Genomic DNA, 21,271 nt, shown 5'->3' with positions numbered 1-21,271 from the left:
GCTCATTACTTCCTTAATGTGCACCAATTTGCCTACGCACACAAAATTTACGCTGATTTAATAACAAATCTGAGAAGCTTACGCGTGTCTTTTATCGCCACGCCGAAACTCAATGTTCTCAGTATGGTGTATATGTGTGCGTGTAAGGAGGCTAGTATATGTGTGTATGTGCGACGTCTTTGTAATACAATACTGTTTACATATAATTTTATTGCATTGCCGAAAATTTATTACACCAAAAGCACTGTTTATACTTCGTTCCACAAGCGGCCTTACAATAAAACCCAACTCAAGCACAAACACGAAAAAACGAACAGAAACACTAAAAACAACAATAATGTTGACAATTCCATGTTGAAGACAAGCAAGCAGCCAGCAAACAGCACATAAATTAACTTCACGCAGAATAATACAGTATATAGCATACTTTCGGGCGCAAACAGGCGAGCTACGCACGAGAAGCACAAGCACACTCTACGGCAGCAAAATATGTAAATATGACAGCAAAAAACCGAGACACAATTGAAACTGTAACGTATATGTGCACGTGTCTATGTGTAAAGAAAGATGCAAAACAAAATGGCTAAAGTTGGAAAAAATGGAAAACTACCAAAGCCTCGCGGCTTCGCTGCCGTCAAGTGAGTCACAGTATCAGCGAGGCGCTTGCAAGAGAGGCGCGTGTTCACTGGCAAGGCATACAGTATTTGAAGTATGTCTTTCATTTTTCCTTTTAGCTTTCTTATTTTATTTGCGCCATGCGCTGCCCGCAGCTACCACGCGCTTACGAAGAGGCGGCATTTGCCCGGCTTATTACATATCGGACCCATATGCATATTACATACTTTCAGGTGAACAAGCTTTTACAAACAATATGCAAATGTCATGGGTTGTTTAATACCTTTCCTTCACTTTCGTCGCTAGGCTGCTTTCTCACACACGTTGCGCATTCAACGATCTGCGCCAAAAGTTGCCACTACTTGATCTACAAGAACTGCCACTTCATGCGTTTTACTATATGCACATCTTGCAGTGTTGCTTTTGTTTTTTCTACAAGTTGTCAGTACTTCAATTCCTTTCTTGTTTGTTATGACTGCTTATTGTCTGCATTGTTATTTTTGTTATTATTTTCTGAATATCTGTTAATTTTATTGCGTTCTTTACTGTGGGACGCACACTTTGGCGTATAACGGGTTTCGTTGTTTGTCTTATCACACGTTGACATCCTTTGTGGAATACCTATTTGGCTTCCCCGGTGTCTTTATGCTTAGAAGTATGATTTATGGCGAATAGAGTTTCATTGTTTATCGGCATTTTTAGGGATAAAATAAAAAAGTTGGAAAACGACGAAAATAAGAAGTTCAGCTATGGAAATATTGATTACATTACATATCCTTTAAAATCAAAATATCAATTAATATACGTAGGATTGCTTCTTAGAAAACAACCTTGTCGAGCCATAACGATTTATTGAACACATTTGGTCCTATCTTTGTTTTACGATTATTTTCTAGAACACAGTAGGAACTAACGAGCTTTATAAAATTTATGCAGTCAACTCTCGCGGAACATTTTCTGAACTTTTATTATTTTACTTAAAAAGCGAAAACAAGCTTGCTTTCTGTTTATATGACCAGTCATAACATAATCAAAGCTGCCTAACATCAGATAGCTAGGGTAATTAAGGCAACACGTATTTTAATACAAATTACTACTATGGTCTTCCAAATAGGCTCTTTAGCCAATGCTCCATACAATTCAGTGGTTTTTCGGTTTCGACTTATTTTTAGAGCGCCATTCGCTAGATTGGTGGACAGTTTCTGCAACATTTTAAACGATTTCTTAGCCTTGATTCTAATGAAAATACGCGTCGTACATATAAAAACGGCTGCCAAACAAATACTAATTTAGTTATGCTGCTCAAACTTCAAACGAACATTAAAACGGTTGTAACAGTCTCATTGCACACGCATATACATATGTAATGCATCATCCAGATGCACCGAAGCTATTGTGCCCATATTATAGCAAATATACAGCTATGGACAGAGATTTACCGCACTTGTACTCATAAATAAAAAAATCACTGTTATTTATAAGAGAGCGATATTTCCATGAATTTATTATTAGTAGATAAATACTGCTTCTCACGCCTATTTAAAAGCTTTGGATAATAGCGCAGGTATAGTTTTCGGTATTGGTTATGTTTGGTCTAACAAATAACTACTAGCAGTGGCGAAGTTGTGTTTATTAGTTGATATTGTTACAAATTATAATAAATTGGCAATAGGAAAATACTATTCATTTGAAAAATGATGAATTATTTGGGACTTTTACAAAAACGGTATAAACCAGGTAAAAATCCCTAATATAGTGAAATGTTACATAACCTGTTAATTCAAACCATAATTCGTATGGCGCCGCCTCACAAAACAACCCCTTGTGATGATAAAATAATTGTTCGAAAATGTAAATTTTTTTCGAATCCTCACGCACAATAATGGTCGAAGTCAAGCAAAATTTGGCTTAAACGTGTCAAGTAGAGTGCAGAGACATTTAATTGAAAATAGAAAAAACACCATTGTCGAAAAAGAAGATTAAAGCGCATTTGTCACATGTCATAATCACAGATTAAAAGATTTAAGTTTATGGAAAAGGAAATTTTTGACAGAAGAAACTAAAATAAAATGCGCTGATGTTGATGGAAAAATTTTTTGGATAGAGAGAAAAACGAGAACTCAATCAGAGACGGGGCGGAACCCATAGGGGGAAGGCGGGTGTTAGTGTGTGTTTGTTTAATATAAGTAACCTTCAAGTCGAATTAATTTTACTTAGTAAGGAAAAATCGGCCTCAACACCCGCGCCGTTAGATCTTCTTTCTCCAGACTGGACAAGGAAGCAATGCAAATGGGTCTGGCAGTGAACGAGGGCAAGACGAAATATCTCCTGTCATCAAACAAACAGTCGTCGCACTCGCGACTTGACTCTCACGTCACTGTTGACAGTCATAACTTTGAAGTCGTAGATAATTTCGTCTATCTTGGAACCCGCGTAAACACCACCAACAATGTCAGCCAAGAAATCCAACGCAGGATAACTCTTGCCAACAGGTGCTACTTCGGACTGAGTAGGCAATTGAGAAGCAAAGTCCTCTCTCGACAAACAAAAACCAAACTATATAAGGCACTCATAATTCCCGTCCTGCTATATGGTGCAGAGGCTTGGACGATGACAACAACTGATGAGTCGACGTTGCGAGTTTTCGAGAGAGAAGGTCGGCGAAAGATTTATGGTCCTTTGCGCGTTGGCCACGGCGAATATCGCATTCGATGTAACGATCAGCTGTACGAGATATACGACGACATTGACATAGTTCAGCGAATTAAAAGACAGCGGCTACGCTGGCTAGGTCATGTTGTCCGGATGGACGAAAACACTCCAGCTCTGAAAGTATTCGCAGTACCCGCCGGGAGAAGCAGAGGAAGAGGAAGACCTCTACTCCGTTGGAAGAACCAAGTGAAGAAGGACCTGACTTCGCTTGGAATATCCAATTGGCGCCACGTAGCGAAAAGAAGAAACGACTGGCGCGCTGTTGTTAACTCGGTTAAAGAAGAAGAAGAAGAAGGAAAAAAATATATTTATATTGATTTTGGTCGGCCGGTATGAATGATATATCTTAATATACAGATATGTATAGCATAGAGGTCCGATCTAAACAATATGTCCGAAATCCTTCTTGGACTTGAGTCTTTGCTAAATTTCGTGAAGACATCTCGAAAAATAAAAAAGTTTTCCCTGCAAGAATTTTATTTTGATCGTTCAGTTTATTTGGCAGCTATATCGGCGGTTCCGACAAAGAAGCAGCTTCTTAAGGAGAAAAAGACGTGTGTAAAATTTCAGTTCGATATTTAAAAACTGAGGGACTAGTACGCGTATATACAGACAGACCGACATGGATAAATCGACTAAGCTTTGCCCACTCATAATATACATACATATGTTAAAAGCGGTTTTTGGGTGTTATAATCTTCGTGGCAAACCTTATTTATCCTGTTCAGGGTATAAAAATGATCTGGCCTGCGTAGGAATCGCAAGTATAGTCTAGTACTCATTGATTCAATTTGGCTTCGGTGTTCTGCAACCTGACAAATGTCAAAAACGTTTTTGTTGTAGGGGCACAAATAAATGTTCAATTATTTTTGAGGAATGTTACCGATGGACTGTTATGCTTGGTTCTGAATAAAAGTACTGGTCCGTTTGGGTTTCGTAGCCCAGACTGTAATGGGACAATAAGCCCGGAAATACTCGTCTGAATGTTCGCAATCTATTGTTTATTTAAGTGGCGAGGAATTGAAAATAATACAGGACCGACCCTTCTTTTGCTGGTATTTAAAAATTGAATAAAGAGCCTTTTAAATTCGAAATATGAAAAATAATTTTGCCTTGTAATAAAATTGCTTAAAAATGTTTTTATTTTGATTTTCTGTGACAGTTATGTACCGTTATTGTTATTCCGTTTTAAGCAATTTATTCGGAGAATGTAAAGTTGCTTGGACAATAATATATGCCAAAATTTGAAACGATATTTTATTAAATAAAAAAGTCTTTCATACAAGAATTTGGTTTCGTCCTACCCCGTAACAAAGGGTGATCCATTAAGAGGTTCCCTTCTTTTTTAAAGAAAAAACATTCTTTGGCATTTATTTTTTGAAGATTATCTCTTTCAAATGTCGGCCACGGCTACGTCTGCGATGATTCATCCATTGAGTTCAATTTTCGATGAAGAAAAGGTCTAACCGTGTGATATCACACGATCGACCGTCCCAAAACGTGAAATTATCTGCTCACCAAAATGTTGTCTCAATAAATCCATTGATTAATGCGATGTGCGGAAAGTGGTGCCATCTTAACTCCGGTTTTCGTGTACACTCTCAGCTACGGCTGCTATATTTTCTTCACTGCATGCTAGTCGTGGTCTATGAATACTGAGTCTCAAGATAGGTGATGGTGTTGATAATAGCTTATTAGGCCGACTGTGTTGACCATTAGTTGATCGAAGCGCTCGAAACACTCAAATTTGAACGATTTGTAAACGTTGTTCAGGCGTAGGTCTTTCTGTGATAAAATACCAACTGAACAAAAGTAACATCACAGCTTGACACACCTTATCCGCGATGTGTCAAAAAAAGGCTACTGAAAGCACCTCTACTTGGATCACTTGTTACAACGGTCGTGGCAAACTTAACACACTCGGTTCAGAGTAAAAAGATGATGGTAGGTTAAACCAAATTAAAATTGAGTGGGTTTGAAATTAATGTTGTCGCCTTCAAAATAGTTCGCATTTGATATTATGCACTTATACCGGCGCTTCTTCCAAAAATGAAAAACCGCCGTTATTTTCTGAACACATCTCGAATACAATAAGTATGAAGATACTGTTTATAAGAGGAAGCGTTACCGGAAACTGGTTCCAATTTATGATGGGTATTCATAAAACAAATTTTATTGGGATCTACCTGGACAAGATTAAAGAAAAGTTCCCTTACTATTCATAATTTTGAACTTTACCAAAGTATAGAAGATGGTTTGAATATTACTCGATTTTGCTCATTTCCTTGTAACATTATATGTAGAGTGAGCTCTAAAATTTCCCACCTATTTCTCAATTTCTTTGAGCTACTTAAATAAAATTTTAGCCTGTAACTTTTTACTATTTAATATATTTGAAATATAATAATAAATTTCTGTATACTAGACCTAGGTTGTCAAAAAAGGCTTGCGGTACTTTCGCTAGTTGGCGCTGAAAGCGCGTAGTTCTAGTGTTATTCGTCGCATCGGGTCATGCTATACCTTTTTGGAAAGCTCATTTCACGCGCTAACACGTGTTTGATTAATTTCTCGTCGATTCTTTTAAGTCGTTCGTGAGTTATAGCGTCGCAAACATGGAGCAAAATAAAGAGAAAATACAGCAAATGCATCTCAAGCCGCCAATAAAATTTGTGCAGTTTTTGGACCCGATACAGTTTCCATTTCCACCGCACAACGATGGTTTCAACGTTTTCATTCTGGTGTAGAGGTGGTCGAAGATGCGCCACGCTCCGGAAGGCCTGTCGTCGAAAATTGCGATAAAATCGCTGAATTGGTCGAAAGAGACCGGCATAGTAACAGCCGTAGCAACGGTCAAGAGCTGGGCATGAGTCATCAAAAATTCATTTAAATTTCAATAAAAAAAAAATTCAATAAAAATACCGCAAGACTTTTTTGACAACCCATTGTTTATACATAAGCTATATATAGTACCTACCTCGGCCACTCTCTAGGAACACTGTACACTTTTACCTTCAATGTGATATTTATATATTTAAAGATTTATAAAAAACCATTGTTCCTCCTCACTCATTACATCGCAGTTTAATTACTGCACTTTAAGTTAATATTTTCATTACGCCCAAAAACAAGTCTTAACTATTTTGTACTACTTGACAATAAAGTACATCGCTTAGCTTTATTTGCATTTACAAAAATAACGAAGAATATCTAATTTAAAATTATAAAGCAATTAAACTTTCTAAATGAATATAATAAGAACGAAACAATCTTACAAGCAAGCAATTAACTTAACATGCACTTGACTTAAGGTAAGACAGCGTGGGATACATTGCTCGCTTATCTGAGCGAAGATATCAGATTTCTAAGAGGGATTTCGTTCCATTATGTAATCTTGATTTTCTCTTTAAAATTATTTAATTATGAATTATTTCAGGGGAGCCATAAATTGGCTGACGTAAATGAGAAATATCTATGAACGAGAACGGCGTGGAGCTCAGTGTAGTTAGGTTTCATTGCTTATTTGCCAGCATTATTTGGTGTACAGTCAATTGTTCTTAAATTGAGTGGACATTTAGTTACACAACTTCTTGATATCAATAGGTAAAACTCGTATCGTCAGATAAATTCCAAAATTATTATTTTTCTGAGTGTGGAATGTTTTAATCATATATGTTTACTTTTATATAAATATTGGTGTATATGGTAGAGATTGTTTATAAATATGTATATCTATGAAGGTTTGTTTGGTAAGCCAACGGAAAAACAAAGTTGAACTAGACAAAAATTTTAGTACATATTGGGTCTATAACTATATTCGTTCGTTGTTTTGTTACAAATTGGAACGTATATATAAGAAAACCATGTACAATAGCATTATTCAAAGTATTGCTCATCTAATACTATAACATTTTCTCATATTTCTGCCCATTTGTGGATACCATCCAGAAGAACTGCGTCACCTTGGCGGCCAAGAATGAATCATGGCAATTTTAGACACCCTTTTCTTATATGGTAGTCAGAAAGGGGAAGGTCAAAGTATAAAAGGCAGCTGAGACAAATCTTTAGTTATCAGTAGCGTTCCCCGCTAATGGTTTTACCCGATTTTCGGACCTCATAATACAGCTTGGTGTCATGGATATTTAGCTTTGCCGTTGATTTGGTTGGTTCGCATATGTTCTGTTGCATTTAGGGTTGTTGCAATGGTTCATTTTTCGTCACCAATCACAATCCGATGCAGAAACGACTTATTATTGTAACATGCAAAATCGTTTGTAAAATTCTCTTCTACTTCCACTAGAATGCAGATACTTTCGGCTGAGGTTTTATTCATATTAAAGTTCTGAAGAAAAACTGCACAAAAGGCAAAAAGTTCCACATATTTGATTGAACAAAATTTTTTAAGCTTCAAATGAATGAAATATACTGAAAAGACACAAAACGACGATAGCTTTCCATTCGTTGAAAACATGTGAACATTTGGACAACTGAATAAAAATAAAGTTACGTCATCGCTTCCAAACCCTCTATATTATACTTACTATAGAAACCTAATAGTATGAGTTTCAACTAGCTGCCATGTTCAAATTAACTAAGTTTCACTGTTTCAAAACACTGCTTTCAAATTTTGCGGTATAATTTTTTCTGTCCACGTCTGTTTAAATCTGTGCTAATGCTTTGTGCACTTTGTTCGTCAACAAAAGAGTCTGCTTTTATGATTTTAATTTTCTTCTTTGCGGGTATTCGTGCATTTGCTTTATGGCTTAAAAATAGTACGAACAGCTTCCAGCATTATTTTCAGAATCTTAATTTTTTTGTATATTTTCCGCGACTTTCTCTTGCTGTGTATTTCATCGGTTATTCATTGAATTCGTCTGCCATGCAATTACCCACAAATAAAGGCGATTAAAATGTGACGTCTGACTTTATATCATTTCTGTTGATCCAGGCTTGGCGCTCGGCAAAGCTTTTCAGCCTTCACTGGCAAAGCCGCTCCGGTTAAATAACTTTCCGACGAAAGGAAAATTTAGCAAAGGCAATAAAAATTAAAATAAAAATAAATTCTGAAGAGCAAATAAATGGTGGAGATTTGCTTTTTAATTTAGACAGAGGTCATTTATTTTTAAATTCCACTATATAAGTGAAAATCATTGTGGTTTCTAATAACCATTCATTTATATGTTTGGCTGTGCGTTTGCATGCGGCTCTTCAACTAATTGGTAGGCTGGCAATCTCAAAAAGCCGTCTCCTTCACCGATTGGCTGGGCACTCGCTTTGCGTTCAAGTGCCGCATACAATTATGTAAGTACTTTTCCGGCGAATATGTTTCCCTTTCACCCTGCTGCTGGTGCAATCAATGAGGTGTACTTAATTTATGTTGATTTTCCATAAATAAATAAAGAATTGCTTTTCAGTGAAATGTTGAAAGGGCAATGCAAACATAATTGAAGTGTACTGACCCTGCAAAAAATTGTGCGACTAATCTCTAAAGAGAGTATTCCGGGACTAGTCTCGATGTGGAACAATTGAGTATTAATTAGTCGCAACTAGTCTCAAACGGGTATAATTGGAGATCAATTAGTCTCAATTAATCCCTATCGGGTACTATTGGGAAAAAAGTTAGAATTTTGGCAAAAATACATTCATAAATTTCAAAGCAAAGTTACTGAATTTCCTTCCATTCAATTATCATAACCTATTACATTTAAAAAAACCATAAGTAATGAATTTCGTACATGTCTTTGCACTAGCAAGAGGCGGTGTACAAAAACATTGAAACTTTTTACAAACTGAAAAATTTTTATAAGAAATTGTAATCAGAACGAAAGATAATTGAACTATCTCCATTTTCATATGCGTTAACATTGTATATTTTTAAACATGCTTATAAAACAAAGCCCATGCTAACAACATTTTGTATTTCGACATGTACTTTTGACTTGCATAAAACAATAAATATAGCCTTGAAGCATTTACAAAATAAATGAATTTTTTTTTAATTCATTATGGATTAAAAGATAATTAAACTATCTTTCTTTTAGTATACATTAACATTAACAATTTCCAAACATTTTTATGAAAAATAGCTTTTTCTAACAGAATTTTATATTTCAATCATGTACGTATTTGACTTAAGAGCGGCATTCAAATGTAGGCTTTTTCTTCAATAAGAAGATACAATACTGCTTTAAGTAAAAGCCTGGATATTAGGCATGCTGTCAATTATTCTCTAAGCATAGACCTTTGTTTCTGCAAATATTTAGTAAGCTGTAGATCTGAGCAAAGCTTGTATTTTATAAGCATATTATCATTTTTAACAATTATTGATTTGGATTTAAAACCACTCAAGCCAATTCATTTTGAAAATTGTGAGCCTTTTCAACCTAAGCTCGAAAATGTCTTACGTAGTTAACAACACTCTTTTCACAGTTGCAGAACTAGAAGTCGAAACCTATCGACGTCTCTATATCGAGAATTATCTACTGATATTATACCATTATTATATCGAAAGGTATTGCGAGCAGACAAAAGGAATCGACATCAAGAGATTATTTATTTAAACAAATTGATAAGCACTGTTTATATCTATATTTTCATTGTGGTGTACATGTTTTCCAGCATTGTATTTATATTACATTGACTATTTTTGCGAAAGTAAACTAAAAAAGTGCTTGACAACATTTTTACGCGTAATAACATAAAACACCTATAACTACAATAAAATAAAATATAAAAAGAAATAAGAACTGTGATTTGCGTGCATATTACTATTGCCAGTGGTAATTTGTTAATAATGGGAAGAACAAAATATCTGCAGAAGGTAATAAATGTATTAAGGAGAAAAAGAGTTAACCAAAACTAATGACCCGGTGAGTAAATATATGCACATTTTTTATCGAAACACACTTACTAGTTTATTTAATTTTTTTAGCGCAATTTGACTCGAATTACGCAAAAGTTTAAATGAGGGTAAATGTATGTATCGAGATAGTTCCAAGGCAGTACTATCGATAATATTTCCCGTATAATCGGTAATGTGCGGCCACTAGTTTTGCAACAGATGATTTTTAAAAAGTAAGAAGTGCGAAAAGTGAAAATTGAAAATCTGTTTGGCTAAATCAACATTATTAAAACAAATAAAAGAAAAAAGGAATAGCAGCAAAGTGAGAAAAGGAGTTTTTGTACAAGATGAGTAAGGTAAGCAAGCGTCACCTAAGGAGAATAATAAGTAGGGAAAGAAAAAAGAATCGTGAAAAGTTAAGACTAGGTAGAAATTACGCTGTGTCGACCGTGTCCACTGCTAGGATTGCTGGAAATGTAGAGGAGATGTATATGTAAGTTAATTTGATATATAGATTTATATCATAGCTCAGTTTACAAATATTATTTAAACATATTTTATAGGAATCTGCGATGTCTGCTATTTTATGCAACAATCTCAGAAATATAAGGCTGCTGTTAAATAAGGACGTCATAGCGTCAATAAACGTGGATGGTTCACATGGAAAGATAAGCTTAAAATCTTTCCCAAATTTTTATGCTTCATTGACTGGTAAGATAAATATTCCATACCATTGTTTTACACATATGTATGTTTTTATTTCAAGTTAAATTAAATCTTCTTTTCAGTTAGGAGCCATTGCCAAATTACCATTTAAGGGATTGTCGCCGGAGGACGCGCTGCGCAAAGCCATTGCTTTCGAAAAAGCTAAATGCTTTAAGAAAGCTTATCGACAAAAAAAGAAGAATTCTGCATCTTAAACTACTACCCCTCCAATTGTTTTTTTTTTTTTTAATATAAAACTGCAATAGTACAAAGTTGTAATATTTCAGACTTTAAATTCTGACTTCTTATTTCTGGACTGAATTTTTCTTTTTTAATTTTTATTATAAAATTATTTAAAAAATGTGATTTATAAAACTCGTAAAGAAACCAGAACGAATATTTATTTTAAAATTTTCGCAGCTAAAAACTCACAAGAAATATTCTCCTAAAAGTTTGTAGCCCATTTTATTTCGTTTTTTTTTTCTTAAAGAATAAATTTTGTTCACGCGTTATATGAAAGCAAGAAATCAACGCGAACTTTTTGAGTGGAGTACAAAACTGCGTAAACGATTTTTTTTCAGATACATTTTTTTAAATTTTGATGATAATTTCTTTCATGAGTTTTGCAAAAATTTTGATTTGTCAGATTTATGTTAGAGAAGCTGTATTTAAAGTGTTCAAAGTCAATTAAATAAAAATATATATTTTAAAACGAAGGCTTCGGATAAAATTTATCTTGATTGTTAAAGGGATTTTAGAGGTTTTATAACGACTGGTCTCATTCTGCTACCATTGCGACCTACAAAGCGACTAGTCCCTTTTTATACCCATTTGGGTATAAATGGGTACAATTAGTCTCTTCATAGGACATGCTCGAACAAAAGGGAACAGTTCAGTCCATACAAAGAGATGTAAAGTGGGATTAGTCGCATGTTCCTTTGCGACTAATCCCGGACACATCCCGGACTAGTCGCATTTTTTGCAGGGGAGTAAAAGAGAGTGTGTGCTGGTATTGAGTGAAACCAAAAGCGAAGCGAAGGAGCTACTTTCTTTCAGCCGGTAAGTTTTGATGCAGACGCTCAAAATAAGAACCCTTTTCGACATTTTGCTTTGTTTATGCCTCCAACTTGGAATAGTAAGAAAGCACAAAAAAATGCCCACACTCTTTTGCTAAAAATAGCAATACAAAACCAATAACAAATTTATACAATTGAATTAAATACAATGAGGAGTGTACACACATCAAAAAGTGTTTGAAAAGTTAGCTACATCACTCTCTTTTGGATTATGCTAATTTAATTTACTTATTACAGTTAATTGTTCGATTCGCATTTTAACACGATTTGACGAACAGGAGATTACTAATATGTTAATGCTTTAAAGGTTTTAATGTTACTAGAAATATTTTGCATCTTCTAGTTTTTAAAAACGGAACAGTCAAGCGGAGCATTTTTTGTACGTAAACAGGTAGAAGCTATCGGAACTCGAACATAGTATAACAAACTTGGTGGTCTGGCTAGAGGTAAAGACCGATGCTAAACGCAATCTTATGTGCCTTCAACCTTTCGGAAACTTTTTGTTAATCTCACTAAAGAAGTGATTAATGTTTCTGAAAGATATATATATATATATCTATCGTCTAAACATAAACCTCGGAACTTCAGCCCTCTAAACGTATATAGTATGTATATCCAACTTTTCACTACGGTCGCCGGTGTGGAGCCTGGGCTAAAAGAGAAGAAGCTACAGCGGAGCTAATCCGACATATTCACTTTTCGGGAGCGGCTGCAAGCGGGCGTCGGTCTTATAACAGGCGGGAAGATCTCTATTCAGTTGGAGAGATTAGGTGGAGAAGGACCTGGCAGCACTTGGTATCTTAAATTGGCGCCAAATAGCGAAAAGAAGAAACGACTGGCGCGCTGTTGTTAACTTGGCTGTAACCACGTATGCGGTGTCTACGCGAGTAAAAAAAAAACAAGAATATACTTTAAACAAGGAATTTCGGAATTTTAAGCCGGATGCCTTAATGAAACTAAATTACACAATTTTGCACAGTAACCAAACATAGGGAATAAGGATTTCGAAATATTTTATATGCATTTTTACAAAAAGTCGAATCATATAACTTGCGGTTATGTCTAAATTTAACCCTTACTTACATGTTATTTTGAAAATACTTCCCTCTCACTCTTTCTGTGGTATTAAAATATTGCATACTAAATAAAATTCGTTTGAAACTCGTGAATTATGTAAGCACACAACCTATTCGTATTTTAAATTTCATACGGTACTTGGCCGAAGCTAAGTTTACGCATGTGAAAGCAACTGACTCTTGCATAATATATTTTCACATAAAAAAGCATTACCTTTTCCAATAAGTTGAAACAAAAAGCCAACAAAAAAGATGATGAACCAAAAACAGACATGACAACAAAACAAAAGTTTCGTGTGAATGTCCTGCAACTGCTCAGGACACTCCAAGTTTACCTTTTTCTGTGCTTTGTAGGCGTGCGTATATGTGTGTGGCCTGAAAGTGGAGCAGGTCGACAGGCTGTTGAAAGATGAGCTCAATGAATGGTAAAAATCACAAAGAGAAGCTTCTGTGTAAAAAATGGCAAAAGCTACATGAATAACTGTGGAAACCTACATTCGGCCTGGCTTGGAGGTAGACTTTTCAAAGACACACACGAACATACCAAGGGGTGCACCCAACTGAGTTAACCTACATAAGCACACATTTATTATAATGAAGCCTTTCTAATATACTTTATATAAGCCTTTTTATACAAACATATATATTTATATATATGTATTTGCTTTCTTGCCTGTGCGTGTCACACGCGTTCAAGCTCATTAGAAATGTGGCAAAGTAATTAACTGCGAACACTGAAGCCGAGGTCTGTACTGTCCCCTGTGGAGAGGCGAGCAAGAAATGTTAAAACAAGCATCAAAAGCAGAAAATTATTAAAGTAATTGTTACTAAACGCAACGTCACAATGAGACAGGCACTGACCAAGTCACTCGCACACGTTCAAACATACACTCACTTTAACACTCACACTCATTCAAATACATGCTTTTAACTTACGGAGGAGCAGCAGGTTAACGGGTGCGTGTGCCTGAAACCGAACACGTGTCTGTGAATAATTCAAAAATGTTCGGCTGACTGAGCACCTGATTTCAAATGCGCCGACTTATGGCCGACAAAAAGCAATCGAAGCACATTCAATTGTCGAGAGTCTATGAAAAGTGGAGGGGCAAACCAAAATGAAAGAAAAATCTTCAAGCAGCAAAGTTATAACTTTTGTTGTACTCATAGGGGGTGGCTGACACATATGTATTATATGGGGTACGGGACGAAATTAAATTACTTTCGGAAAGCTAGGTTGTGATAGGCGGGGGAGCAGGTAATTATATAACGAAGGAGGTGTGATAGACCACAGCATTTTTGACATATCTTTCAATTAAATTTTTGATAGACCAGTCTAGACGTTATCGGTCAAATAATTAGATACTTTTAGGTGCACATTGAATAGCTGTCAAAGTCTTCGAAAGCTTTTCAATCATAAGCGCATTCTCATAGGTTTGACAATTTTAGCTTTTGACCAGCCGAGGTATGACTTTCGTTAGAGAAATTTTTGACTTGAACCCATTACTTTCAGGTTAGAATTGACACATACAACTTTTGTGCTAGATTCCCATATACGCCTATGAATTACTATACATATTTCCGGTTAGTTTCAGGCAATTACGTATCATTTTTTTTAGTCCACAGAGATGTCGACGAGGATGATACATTTTCTTTTTTCAACTTTCTTGTTCCACTATTTTAGTACTATTAGTCTTCGCTTCCAAAAATGCCTCAAGTAAACCTTATACTTCTGGCAAATTATATATAATTCTTTCGTATATGCAAGCATTTTGCAATGTAATTTATTTTTTCACGTACGAAAATGTGGAAAGTTGAATTCCGGCTGTCTGTCTTTGCAAGCTGTACAATGACTGAAATTGCGGAATCGTAATAAAACTTGGAACACGTGTACTTTGGAAAAATTTAAGGGACGTGTTCGTAGATGGGCGTATTCGGTTTAATATTTTGAATAAAACTGGGTGTGGTCCAGCCCTATAATAGGTTTAATGTACATATCTCATAAACTACTTAAGCTAGACGAACCAATTTCGCTTAGAGCAAATATTATGGAAACTTCCACCGACAGTGACAATGGATTAAATCGGATGATAACGCAGCTCACTCCCATATAACGGTACTGTTAAAATCTTCCAAAGGCGCGGTATTGATATAGCTAAATACGCCAGAGACATTCAATTTTACTCCCTAGATAGTATGAGAGGGCTTTAGACGAACCATGGTCAAAATTAGACGATGGGCGTGGCACCGCTTAACCGATTTCAACCAAATTTGGTACATAACATTCGCCAGATATTTTTATGTTATAGTGTAAAAATGAGGGAAATATATAACACAATTATAAAATGTAGATGTTCCGTTTTAAACTTTCCTTTCCAGTGTACAAATCAAGTATAAATTAATATATTCCCTATCGTGCGATTTCTTCAACCTGCTTCTCGAGAAAATAGTTCGAGCTGCAGAACTAAATAGAGAAGGTACCATCTTTTATAAGAGTGTACAGCTGCTGGCGTATGCCAACGATATTCATATCATCGGCCTCAACACCCGCGCTGTTAGTTCTGCTTTCTCCAGGCTGGACAAGGAAGCAAAAGAAATGGGTCTGGCAGTGAACGAGGGCAAGACGAAATATCTCCTGTCATCAAACAAACAGTTGTCGCACTCGCGACTTGGGACTCACGTCACTTTTGACAGTCATAACTTTGAAGTTGTAGATAATTTCGTCTATCTTGGAACCAGCGTAAACACCACCAACAATGTCAGCCTAGAAATCCAACGCAGGATAACTCTTGCCAACAGGTGCTACTTCGGACTGAGTAGGCAATTGAGAAGCAAAGTCCTCTCTCGACAAACAAAAACCAAACTATATAAGGCACTCATAATTCCCGTCCTGCTATATGGTGCAGAGGCTTGGACGATGTCAACAACTGATGAGTCGACGTTGCGAGTTTTCGAGAGAAAAGTTCTGCGAAAGATTTATGGTCCTTTGCGCGTTGGCCACGGCGAATATCGCATTCCATGGAACGATGAGCTGTACGAGATATACGACGACATTGACATAGTTCAGCGAATTAAAAGACAGCGGCTACGCTGGCTAGGTCATGTTGTTCGGATGGATGAAAACACTCCAGCTCTGAAAGTATTCGACGCAGTGCCCGCCGGGGGAAGCAGAGGAAGAGGAAGACCTCCACTCTTTTGGAAGGACCAGGTGGAGAAGAACCTGGCTTCGCTTGGAATATCCAATTGGCGCCACGTAGCGAAAAGAAGAAACGACTGGCGCGCTGTTGTTAACTCGGCTATAATCGCGTAAGCGGTGTCTACGCCAATTAAGAAGAAGAAGATGTGAGTTATCTAAATAAAATTGTGAAATCGGGATTTTCATATTCGAAATAATAAAGAATGTAGTTTTATATAGTAATGCTGCCATATTTTCGATCTACTCTACAAGAGCCGTATGAATTGAAAAATTAAAATTCTCATTAAATTTTCATCAAAGTTTCGGATTATTTGTGAAAATGTTTTGAGTATGATATATTTTTTAAATATGAACACACAATATGTACATATACTGGTACTATATTAGATGTGTGCAACTTGTATGACTTTCGAAAATATTTTTGTTGGCATTTATTACATAAAATATTCGTATAGAGAAACTCAACTACAGTAAACATGCAAAAAACGTAAAAATAAAAGAATCATATACAAATATATATAAATAATTCCAATTCATTCAATATTTATAAAGCAATATTCAGCAGACACTGGCTGAAGTTAATTTTTACTGAGGCCAAAAAAAGTTCTGTTCGAATATACATATTTAAAAAATCGATTAGGCTAGTTGTTATTTAAAAGCGAGTTTTCATAGACTCCATTAAATTGATATTGATCAATGAGTTAATGGACATCCCTATATTGTAAGGAAAGCTTAATATTCCTCCTTTGTACGGCATTTAAATCAAACAAATGGATATTCGTAGACGAGCGTATTAGGACTACAAAAAACCCAAACCCAACTTTCCGTAGCCCCCATATAACTAATATCAACATTTGTAAACATTCGTTTGAGTTTAGTCTTTAAAATAGTATATTGCTTAAGGTATGTGAGATGACTGAAACTCAGGGAGTATTTTTTCTGCTTATAGTATGTGGTAATGCCAACAATAGATAAAATTATGTCAATATTACCCCTAACCCACCTGACCTACAAGCCGGGTTTGATCCTTGCAGGAAACAAGAGTATGTTTGGTTACATCCGAACTTAGTCCTTTCTTTCTTGTGAGGCTACGCCCAATTATAACAAAATGTCTACTCTCTTGTTACCGCGATCTCCTGTACTAAACTTCCATCAGCAAAATACACGTACTTTTTTAAACTTATCACACCTTTAACGGTAATTCGATTTGGTATTACCAACAACGTTTAATACTTCTCTACTAGCAAATTAAGCCATATTGATTGAGCTAAAATTATAATTTATATTGAACGTATAATATATACATTGTGAGAAAAAAGCACCCGGAAGTTGTAGTTTTCTGAGGTATTTGAAACCTCGAATTATTCTTAACTCTTATCGACCAGTATACATTTTTAATACAATAAGTAAATTTTCTGTTATTAAAGCGAAAACTCGAAACTTTTGTGCACCGGGACGTATACATAATATCTACAGCGAAAGTTTGATCATGGTGTACTTCTGACCGAAGTGGGACAGTATTTTTTTATGTGAAAGCAGTTTGATATTATTTAACCAAAAGTATTAATGCTGTTTTGGAAATAAATTGGAAAATATTAAAATATGTTATTCGTAAGAAGTTAAAATTCGTCGAAATAAGATTTGGTGCTAAAAGTCTTTGCGTTATGGTTCTCTATTATTTATCTTAACTGTATGTATAACTATTAAATCACGGCCTTTAAAATTTTCTGCAATTATAGTAAAGTGACCGCAATCGTTATAAACACAGTTTGTTCAGTTAACATTCGGTTTAGCGCTTTATGTGTTAGCAAATATTTATATTCAAACCGTAAAATGTTACTTCAGCATTAATTTGATTAATTTCTTCTACTCACCTCTCAGCATTGTACTTGTACTCTTTACCTAGACAAATATGTGCGCGCACGCCATTTATTTCCGCGTGAGATTTTCGCACCCCGCTGTAATCCGTTTAAATTTCTGCTGCCAGCGTTTGTTGTTGCTCACTCTGCGGTTGATCCGTTTGTTTGCACATCTTCAAGCATTCATTTCCATTGCTTGCATGCTTATGAAACACCCTCGATGAGGCTAATCCATGCTACTGCAAATGCTTTATTTGTATTTGTCTTTTTAAGTACATTTACTTTGTTTGTTTTGCGCTGTTTATTTCTTCCTTTTAATCTACTTGCTTCGCGGTAAAATGATGACTGAGATTCACCATTCTTTCACAATTTTTATTTTATTTTTCACTGTGAAAATGTCCTAAGATACTTTCTCGTAACTTTGCTATTGTTTTATTATTTTTTGTTTTTGTTAAATTAGTGAAACACTTGCTTTTGGTATATATGTAGCTATTCTTCACAGCCTAAAGCTTCTTATAAAAGAAAAAGTAGTTTTTGTTAACATTTATTATATGTTGTTGTTGTTCAACTAAATTTGTTGTCATTGCTTGTTCTAGATTTGTCACAAACTTCCGTTAACCAAGAAATGCAATGACACATGCCTCACTGCAGCACTCAATAATCATGGGGCAACAAAACGAATGTATGTGTATTTTCCTGCTTTTGGCAAATGATGCCAATTTGGCTTTGTTGTTATAATTTATTTAACTCGCACCTACTAACTTCCGCTCAACTGTCTGTTGTGGAAGCCGCCCATATGAATTACTTTAAATATTCATAAATGAGTACTTGTGTATTGCATACTTTTAGGGTTGTCTCCGTGTTAGTTCTAACCGCGTAGGCAACTCACGTGTGTCATGTGTGTTTCATTGTTTGTTCAATTCAACTAAGTCGCACGCAAAATTATTGCATCTGCAGTGCGTGAGTAAATTATTTAGATTTCTCTTTATGCCCTGCTATTTATTTCATTTATTTTAATGTGTGGTTGAGATATGTACAAATATAAGACATTCTAGATAGTTTATTTATTAAGTTGTGGTTATGTCAGCAGTGTTGTGGTTTTATATTTATTTTTAGGTTTATAAATTGAAATGGAATAATTAACAGTAATTTCGGTTTACTAGAACAAAATTAAGAGAAGCATCGCAAACTAGCCTTAAAATTAATATATTTTAAGGGCGGTAGCTGCTTTAAAAAACGAAAAAAGAAAGACAACACAATCTGCGCCAACCACCGTGGGATAAGCTTCCTCAACATCGTATATAAGGTTCTATCGAACGTATTGTGTGAAAGATGAAAGCCCACCGTCAACAAACTGATTAGACCTGGAAAATCAACAACCGACCAGATATTTACCAAGCGCCAAATCTCGGAAAAGACCATTGAAAAGAGAATCGACACACACCACCTCTTCGTCGATTTCAAAGCTGCTTTCGACAGCACGAAAGGAGCAGCCTTTATGTCGCGATGTCTGAATTTGGTATCCTCGCAAAACTAATACGGTTGTGTAAACTGATGATATGATGATATTGCTAACATTGGCCTCAACTTCCGCGCCGTTAGTTCTGTTTTCTCCAGACTGGATAGGGAAGCGAAGCAAATGGGTCTGGTAGTGAATGATTGTAATAATTAAACCTGTCGACGAACAATTAGTTTGGCGTTTGTCAGCAACATATCTTAAAATAAAGTTCTGCCTATACTCCAATTTATTTCCCTGGCTTCGATCTTCGCGTGAGTATAAAATGTTCGGTTAATCCTTCTTTACTAGTTTACTTATGTGTTATTCAAGACGTTCAATGTTTAATAATCTGAACGAGTAGTTGGTATTCACTTAAATGAAAGATGGAAAAACGGTTTTGTCAACTTCTGAAAAGAATTTAAATCATCTAGTTTTGAAGGCTTACACTACTCTACAAATCTGAACAAAAATTTTGCGACTCATGTGCTACGAGATCCGTGAGGTATTTCAGGTGTACTGATTACTAATTTCAGTTCGAAAATTTTCCAGCTATTTTTGTCACTTTAGTAAATGCGGACTAAACCGTAATTTTTGGTTTTAGCAACCCAAACATCCTCTAGAATTACAGTCGTAAATGATTGTAAACTTGTGTTATTTAATTTTGGTTTATAGTGTCATTTTCTCGAAGGATATTGCCGACAAACTCGAATGGGTGAAAAAGAATATGGGATTTCTAAAGTTCTTGATAAGCGACCAGACTTTTTAGAAGAAATGAAAAAATCTATGGAAAGTCAAAAGTACTTTATGCGCTAATTAAGAACGCCTCCATAATAAAAATTTCTTGGAAATTTATTGGGTACCCAGGCCGTCAAATTTAATTTGTCCTGATCTTTTTTATGAGGTAATTTAGAAATCAAAACGTAAGCGACCGTTCCTTTGAACATTGATGATCTGAAGTCCAAAGTCTATGAACTTTTCTGGTTCAACGATAAGCGGTTAATTGGAATGAACCAAAAATTTTTATTCTGCAAAGAACTAACAACTCGGCAGTATACTTCAAATTATTAAGAAATACTTTCTATTTTTAGTCAACTCTTATTATTTCCGTATTTTCATCCGATTGAAAACTGTTGTCAAGACATATGTTTCCCAAAAAAATATATATTGAAATGTGTTACAATTAGTGTTTGTACTCTCCTCATTTTTGGCCCTTTCCAAACATTAGGCACTAAGCCTTAAGAATATCTATACAATGGATATTAAAAGAGCGCGATTCAAAAATTAATCAGCCATTCGACGGTGGCTTAAAGGTCTTGAATCCTTTGGTTATGGCTTAAAATAACGAAGTATATGATAACAGTAATTGAAAATGAAAGAGAAAATTAATCGTATGATCACAGTCAATGAATGAGTCACACATTATCTGCGAACCCAAAGCGCACCATAAAGGCATACCCCACATAACATAACATGAGACAATTTGACACCTGCTTACGGTGGAATTATGGAATTATTATAAATTTAATCCTGTGAAATTGCATTAGTTCCCCGCAGAGCTACAGCCAAGCACCGCCAAGCTGTACTTTTCATAACACACCCACCCACACGTCTCGCTACATACCACAGTGTACTATACACGCAGATACATAAATACAAAGGTACATAGAATGCTTTAGTTGCTACAACATTCTCAAGTTAG

General features: G+C 35.5%; 1 protein-coding gene across 2 annotated transcripts in view; it reads right to left on the bottom strand.

The window, feature by feature from the left end:
• The window catches only part of LOC120777292 (uncharacterized protein DDB_G0271670), a 123,701-nt gene that overhangs the window by 93,849 nt on the left and 8,581 nt on the right, over positions 1-21,271 (bottom strand). For both annotated transcript variants that reach the window (XM_040108502.1, XM_040108503.1), the window contains exon 2: positions 18,090-18,583. The gene's annotated coding sequence lies outside the window, so the exon portion shown is untranslated. The remainder of the gene's footprint in view (positions 1-18,089; positions 18,584-21,271) is intronic.

This window comes from Bactrocera tryoni, chromosome 5 (assembly GCF_016617805.1).
Source record: "Bactrocera tryoni isolate S06 chromosome 5, CSIRO_BtryS06_freeze2, whole genome shotgun sequence".
NCBI lineage: Eukaryota > Metazoa > Arthropoda > Insecta > Diptera > Tephritidae > Bactrocera > Bactrocera tryoni.
This window is presented reverse-complemented; position numbering and strand designations above follow the sequence as displayed.